The sequence below is a fragment of the Epinephelus moara genome, chromosome 2, assembly GCF_006386435.1.
Source record: "Epinephelus moara isolate mb chromosome 2, YSFRI_EMoa_1.0, whole genome shotgun sequence".
In the NCBI taxonomy this organism is placed as follows: Eukaryota; Metazoa; Chordata; class Actinopteri; order Perciformes; family Serranidae; genus Epinephelus; species Epinephelus moara.
The window spans coordinates 5439718-5447794 of NC_065507.1; the positions used below are offsets into that span (position 1 = coordinate 5439718).

The following is an 8077-nucleotide window of genomic DNA, read 5'->3' on the forward strand; positions in this document are numbered from 1 at the left end:
TTTTCTTGTGCTAGGCCGTTTTTCACTTGTCTCCAAACTTTGTCCGTCTGCCATTGTGCTCGTGACTCAACTATCTCATGCCCAGCTCCTCATAAGGACCAGCTCCAGTCCCTGATTGGCTGACCAACCAATTTCGCAATACATGACGCGTTTCCTGCCGTAAAGCAGATTTTTTCCGTGAAATTTCGGCACCGGTGGCAGAAGCTTATTACAAAGATTGCAAAGCCACTACTTAACCTATGTAAACGCTGATAGTCTGATTTTACTGTGGCCACTACCCTGTGCAACACACATTATTTTCATCATGATATATTTAGGAAACGATGCTGTCTGTTGCCTCTTTAATTTATGACTGCATTAAAAGTACCCAAACATGTAATAAATATCTCTAACAACCGTTTACTACTCTCTCATTCTGAACTACTATTAGGAAGTGGTCTAATGTAATGTAATAAAGACAAAATACTTTGCTAAAGTACTCAAGTATTTTTTGGGAGGTATCTGTACTTTTCTTGAGTTTTTATATGTCTGTCAGCGTTCACTTCTACTCCACTACATTTCCCCTGAGGATCTCTGTTACTCAATACAAAATATGAAAGGACAGAAAGAAGGGACAGATGGACGAATGAAGGAATGAGAGGGAAGGAAAAACCGGATTTTGCTCTTAAATCCTTTAGGGTGTGAAACACACCTTGTTTTTCTCCAAGTGTAGGCTCCATTTTTAAGGTGGTGTTCAGGTTACATAGAAATAAACTGCATAAATTTCCAAATTCTGACCGGCTGCCTTTACTTGTACTTTTACTCCCAATATTTAATTGCATTTAATATGATAAAATTGCTTTAGATACCTAAGTGCAGTAAATATGAGATACTTTAGGACTATTACTCGAGTAATATTCTTATAGGTGACTATAACTTATATTAAAGTAGTTCTCTGGTAAGATATGTCTACTTTCAGGTGCTTTATCCACCACTGACATTAGGCTGAAAACATTTCTCCCAAGAAGAACACTTTTACAACACAATAACCTAAAAACACTAGCAACACTTTACAAGATGAGGTATCTGATTTTTTAAAACAATTTCTTAAAAAAGAAGAGGAGACCTTTTTTATTTATTTAGTGTACCACACTCGAAAACAGACACACTACATGTGGAGATTGGCTGGTGTGTGAGTTGGCAAAATGATTCAGAAACTCACTTTTCAGTCTGAGCTCATCACTGTTACACAATATACCAGTCAGAATGTGTGTGTGTATTGTTTTATCATATGAACCTAATCCAACATTAAGCTTGTGTGTGTGTGTGTGTGTGTGTGTGTGTGTGCACGCCTCTGTATCTTCCAAGGAACTGCTGATGTTATCATTTGCTCAGAAGCATTACAGGTATGAAATGAATCAGCCAAGTAAGGCGTGTGGTGTGTGTTGAAACCCTGCAGCAGCAAACAGAGAGGTTTCCGGTGGGACTTGATACTCAGATTTGGTGGGAAATGTAGCAAAGGCCCAAAGGTCAAAGATCTTGCTAAATGCTAACTGTCTCGTCGCGAATCTTTGGTCTGAGCTGGGCTTTAAGCGTTTTTAGCAGATGGTTTTATTGAAGAAAGAATCGTTATGAAATCAACAGGTCGAGCATCAGTTGTAGCTGTGTAGATCACAAAAAAATGACCATGATGAATATGATGAGGCGTGACCAGCAACATGATGAAGAGCTCGACCTCTAATATAAGCCATAGTCACATTGTCATAGTATACTGTTTCTGCAGTTAGTATAGAAAAAATATTTACTGTTTTGGACTAACAGGAAATGATGCAATACATGCACAGATGGATGCAAACCGTACGATAACCTTGGAACACTGCGGCTAATTAAACTCAGAGAAGAAGAAGGTAAATAAGGCCTGACAGTTCATTCCTGACCTTGTAAACAACAGTTCATACAACAATCTCAACTCAAGGTCGTGTTTTTGCCGATTACCAGCCACAAGTTTTTATTTTTCCTGCTGTGAGCTCCATTTCCTTTGTGCGTTGCATTGTGGGCCGTCAAAAACAAGGAGATCTGCATATGGAAATTGTCAACTTTCCAGCGTGGACGCGGACAAATAATCTGCATAGAATTAGTATTCAACACAGAACTGGGGCACAGGACCAGTTAATGACCAGTAACACGGGATGTTCCAGTTTATAATGAGGATGTGACAAATTCCATCACCAGTAACAAACAGCAGCTGTGAATGTGCATGATATCTCTGTGAGCGGTTGTACAGAGACACGCTGGCCACAGAAATCAGAGGTAAGATGAAGGCAACACAGGATCATATTAGAGCTGGTCGGGGAGAACGATGTGGGAGAGGGGATGTGATGCAAGAAGGGGAGAAAGGGTGGAGGGGGGGGATGGAGGAACCACAGTGAGACTCTAGTAATGGTGGAGAGCAGAGGATGAGCTGGAGCTCAGAGATGCAGAATGGCCTGCAGCTCTGTTGAAGGCTGTTTACATACCAGCAAGAAGCTCTTAAATTTGTTATGAGCAGCCAGTGGGGGAGGTACAGTTTGAGGGTGGGGGCTGTGGTTAAAGATGCTGGGGGAGTTGGTTGGAGTTGGGAGGTTGGGGGAGGTTTAGGAGGTCAGATTGGACGGAGATGCAGAAGAAGTGGTATAGCTCCATGATTCCCAGCAGGAGTTTAACCTTCATCGTACAAGAATCACAGGAGTCACATGTCTAAAAATGTCAAGGCTGGAGTCATCTAAGGACTCAATGATATATTACTGTCACGCAGCACAGGATTACACAGTGACATGTAGTTGTTTACATTAAAGGAGGTGCACATACTCAGGCAAGCTTCCAGTTAGATTCTTAGACACAAAAGTGGGCGTAAGGTTATTTCCACGCAAAGCTCGGCATTTATCAATATAGGCGTGAGCAGAGGCTACGATCAAATCTCACGTCAGATCTCCGCTCATGTACGTAAGTTTGAGTCAGTGTGGACTTGTGTTGCAGCAGAGTAAATCTGGCTGAGTTGGAGAATTGTTATTAGACCATATTCTGACTGACATAAGTATTTGCAGCCACATATTAATCACTTTATTATGTATAATCGCCATATGTACACATGCTCTCTATCACAGCTGGCTCTGTGGGAGTGGCTTCAGACTGTTTAAGCACTCAGTACGTTTACATGTACAGCTAAGCAGAGCTACGGTTACAGCTTGACTAGGCCTTTTAATTGGACTACTGTCCTCGTCCCAGTATACAAGCACGGGAGGGGAATCGACTTACTGAACGAAGTATGTTTGACTCCTCTACAACAGGTGGTGAAATACCCCCTTTCACCTTTAGTATTGGACCTTTCTCCAGTTGACCTATTACGTCACAGACCAAACAATCGACAAACAAGTTAGCTTTGCTTAGCTGGCAGCTAACTGGTGTCATATTGTATTGGCCAACAAACCACAGCATGATAATATATCTTCATCATTAAAAGAAAGTAAACCTTGCAAAAGTGTAATTAAATACTAGTAGCCAAGGTGATTACATTTTACAGGTGTCTGGCCTGGACACACGTCTGTCTCTGCGGCCTCCTGATATGCACACAATGGAAGCAGACCCAATCGGCACGGCCACGCCCACACATAAGTTATAAGCTTTTATATGAAAATTATAACATTATACAGGCTTTATTATTAATATATGAAGGAAGGCCATATCATGGATGCATAAATTAAATTCTCCACCCTCTAGGCTGATTCTCTACTGCAATGTTCTGTTCAAACCACGCACGAATAAAGAGGTGCGAATAAAGTGAGTAGTGCCATTTCTCGTCATCTGAACTTCCGCGACCGATTCACGCCAAGATAGCCAATCAGCACTGAGATCCTCCGGGTCAGGTGTATGATGCCGAGGATGCACTGACGGAAGTTCACTGATTGATTCAGCAATTTTATGTGTGTGTGATGTGAGTTATTCACGCATATAAAGCGAGTCACAACAAAATATTTTAGCATTCAAACTTGCGCGAGTAACAAGACGTGAAAATTTGCATCACATTTGGTGTGAACACAACATAACACCGTTGACCACAGCAGTTTCAGACATGGAATATGTTCTGATCTGCATTTTTATTTTAAACCAACACGACAGAACAAATGAGGCCCTCAGATGAATGAAACGTACTCTTTACAACAGACAGCTACTGTACAGATTTATTGTTGGACTGTGAACAGAAGTCTAATCAGACACCGCCTGAGATGAACGAGAAAATATGGTAGGCATCCTTAGCCATCCTTATGGAGAGTGTGGACGGACAGCTGGGACACGATTAGCACCACGGAGACTGGTCATGTCATGTTGAAGGCCCTCTGCACATAGTCTCTATATACAGACTCTACATTCAGTGAATGTAGAGTCTGTAGGCAAACTGCAGAGATCTTGCCTCCGGAAGAAGAGCGGAAGAGCCCTGGTTTCCAGTTGTAGCCTGTTTGTAGTCTGTGTGATATTGACCGATCACGTTTGAGCCGGCTGCAGTTGTTGGCAGGTTAAATGGTCCGTGCGGTGAACTAACGAGGCAGAACATAATTGGCGTCACTGCAAACTCTGAATCCATCGCAATGGTTCAGCATATTTACTTATATATAAACGGAAGTCGGAAACGGAAATTCGTCTCCTCCGCCCAAATCAAACTGGAATGCCAAAAAATTAGGGGTCTGCCCCCAGAGGCTGTATTCGCCGTCTGCCAGAAGTCAGACGCCGAATACAGCCGATGGGTTCCAAGAATGCTCTGCACATGTCTAAAGGACAGAGAGCAGTACAGCTCTCTGTGGATTAAAACCTGAAAGCATGCTGCACCTGTGGCCACACCCACATCACTGATGTCAAAGCAGGTGTTTTCCTTAGCTGCTTGAACGTCATCAGTTTTGTTTGATTGGGTTGTGGTGCGGGTGTGTTTTTTTTTTTTAATTGAATCTTATGTCTGCTGTGAAAGTGCACCTACTTATGGCAACAAAAAAGTTTATCTTGGGTGCGTCAGAACAATAAACAATCAAGGGAGGACAGCAGAGGAGATACCTGCACATCAATTAAACTGAGCTGGACAGCCACAAAAAGTTTCACAGGCTGAGATTAATGAAAAGAAATATCAGTTTATTCAAAACATGGGAGTGTGCTCCAAGTGCTCAAAGTGCAAAACATAATATTGAAAAGTGATTTAAAAACAGCAGCAAACGTTTCAGTCCTCGACTATCCTCAACATTTCCTGTGAAAACAGAAGTGTATCTTAAAAGAAGACAATGCATGTAACAGGCTGAAGTTGACACGGCGTCCCAGAACGTCACCAACCAACACACCCAGGGTACCTTGGACGTGGTATGTGGACGTGGAGAGTACATGACCAAATGTCCATATGTGACGAGGTCAGAGTGAGAATGTGTTGCTCCCTGCACTGTAATTCATTATTCATTTTTCTTGCCTTTTTTTGTGTTTTAATTGCACAAAAAAACCCTATAACTATAAACTATTAACAAAAGTTTTGTAATAGTCATTTTCGATTCTTTTAAGAGCTGAATCTTCCATTCAGTGTTCATCATCATGTGAGCTCTCCTTCCATAACAACAGCTCTGAGCAGTTACACCTCTCATAAAATGAAATATGGAACCGGTCTGATGAGCCTAAAACTATTTTCCCCCTCAGGTGAAAACCAGAGACATTCTTTCCTCCTTGCCTGTTGTCTCTCTGTGCTCTGTGAGCACACATGAACACATGCAAACTCCTTCTACTTCATTTCATTTTCTGTATTAAGTCTGTTTGCAATTGTTGGTTTCTGTGGTAAACTTCATTCCCTTACTGAGCAACTTTTTGCCTTTTTGTTGTCTCTTTACCCTCCTCGTCTCTCAGTTTGTTTGTTGTAGTAACCTGACTGTGTGCAGAGTGGTGAGTAAGCCATTTTAGTAGTCACATTTGGCAAACCATCAGTCGTATTATGTTCAGAATGTGGGTGTCAGTGTACTCTTTCCCAGGTAAGGGCTGTTTCCAATAAATTTTGGCACTGACACACAAACAGCTCACAGCTGCCGCAACTAGCCATCTACCCACGCTCGCTCAGCAAGCCCCAACAGATCCAGGTGATACTGCAGAGACACACGAAGGAGCCCGGGAGCTGGAGGAGTGCCGCTCCACTGCTTTAAGTGGAGCTGATATTAAGGCGCTCACCCTGAATTAATTTGTACCATAATGTTTTCTTAATTTAACACAATAGTATTAATTACAATGAATAATGTGGTTTGGCTCGCTGCTGTCAGCTTTGACTGTTCAGTGTTTTTACTTTCTACAGGATGAATCTTCACTGTCAATAGTCCACGTTATTAACTACGAATCCTGCCAAGTCAAAATTGAAAAACACGTTACAACAGCATGTCTGAGTTCTGTGCTAATCTCTATGGCCCAGTTAAACATAAACATTATGCCAGATAGATAATTTCAGCATAATTGAAACAGAGCGAAACCTGAAATGTGCTTAATACCTTTGATGAAAGAGTGTCTTGTGATGTGAGCATGAGGAAACTTTCTCGCTGGTGTTTTCCATGTGCTTGTGTAACAGTAAAAGATGTGTTTACCTATCTGAAATCATAAACTACGCTTCCTCGTGCTTTGTCTCGATTAGTCAGAGCAGATGGCCGTGACATTTTGGGATCCCGTCTTGCTTCCGTTACGGCAAGTCATACAGAAATAATAAAGTACCCAACTCTAATTATGCAGATGACATGCAATATCACTGTCACCAGGTGATTGTGGACACATACAATGTCTGTGTCACTGTATTGAGTTTGTCTCTCAGCTAAAAACCTTGGTGTTATCCTGGACTCAGATTTAATTTCCACAGCCACATCTTATCTGTAACGTCATCTGCCTACTACCATTAAAAACATTCCTAAAGTCAGCAGCGATCTGTTCAGAGACCTTTCAAAACAGGGGGGGCGAGGGCCGATCATCTGTTCCAGAACCACGGTCGGACGGTCGGATGAATTTCTGACATGTCCGAAATTTTGGTCGGCTGGCACAGACATTCGCACAGTTGAAGCAGAGCCACGAGCCGATTCGCCAGTGTCTGTGCATTTATCCCTCACTGCGCCTGCGTGAAGACATAGATCACCATGGCGACACGTCGGTGGACTGTAAATATGGAGGCCAGGTTGGTTGAGCTGTGGCAACAGTATGAGTGCCTGTTCGACGTTTCTTCTTCCACCTACCACGACCGCTATCTACGAGAGAAACACTGGCAGGAGATAGCCAATATTCTTCAGTTTTTTCTGCTCTCATTTTCAAGCAAGTGCAACAAACATACAAGCTAGCGCGCTAGACGAGCCCTTTGGACAACAGCTAACAATGATGTACGATCACCAAAGTACAAAACTAGAACAAAATAGGCTAATGAACTCCCAGCAAACAAGGTGACATGATGAACGCAGCTAGGAGCTAACGTTAGGCTAACTTTAGCTAACGTTAGCTAGAGATGTTAAAGATAACTTTATATTTCTGTCCAGCAAAGTGACAATATGTTGCCTCAAACACAATGTTGACTTACCTTAGAACAGATGTAGACATCATTGTTAATCTTATTCACGTTGAGTTGATGTTGTGGTCTAACGTTACCACACAACTTTATCCAAAGGAGACACTTTTCTCGGTTGAGATGTGGTTTAAAGTGTAAAAAATACACCTGGTCGCCCAGCCTCTCAGGATACCTTGTGTCAGAGTTGCATGTACCCCATGCACACCGTTTGACCATTTTTAAACTTCAAATCTCAGAAAAAGCTCATAAAACCCAACAAAACTGACTTTCTGTAATGCATTTCAATGGACGTCCAGGCAGAGAATGTTCCAGTGTATGGGAATGGCTTTACGCACTGTGATTGGCTCATCGCGTTTGAGGGCGGGACTTAGCCATAGGTCAATTTAAAGCATTCTTTGGCACAAGAATTTCCTTTGGGGATAAATAAAGTTCTATTTAATTGAATTGAATTTTCCTTTAACTATTTTATGTCAATCTGTATCCTTTGTGTTTTATTTTTACTTTTTTACTCTGTAAAAC

General features: G+C 42.0%; 1 long non-coding RNA gene across 1 annotated transcript in view; it reads right to left on the reverse strand.

Moving 5' to 3' along the window:
* LOC126405741 (uncharacterized) overlaps positions 1-7809 on the reverse strand; it is a 21420-nt gene extending 13611 nt beyond the window's left edge. The window contains exon 1 of the long non-coding RNA XR_007571606.1: positions 7571-7809. This is a non-coding gene — a long non-coding RNA (uncharacterized LOC126405741). The remainder of the gene's footprint in view (positions 1-7570) is intronic.
* Positions 7810-8077: the final 268 nt, after the last annotated feature.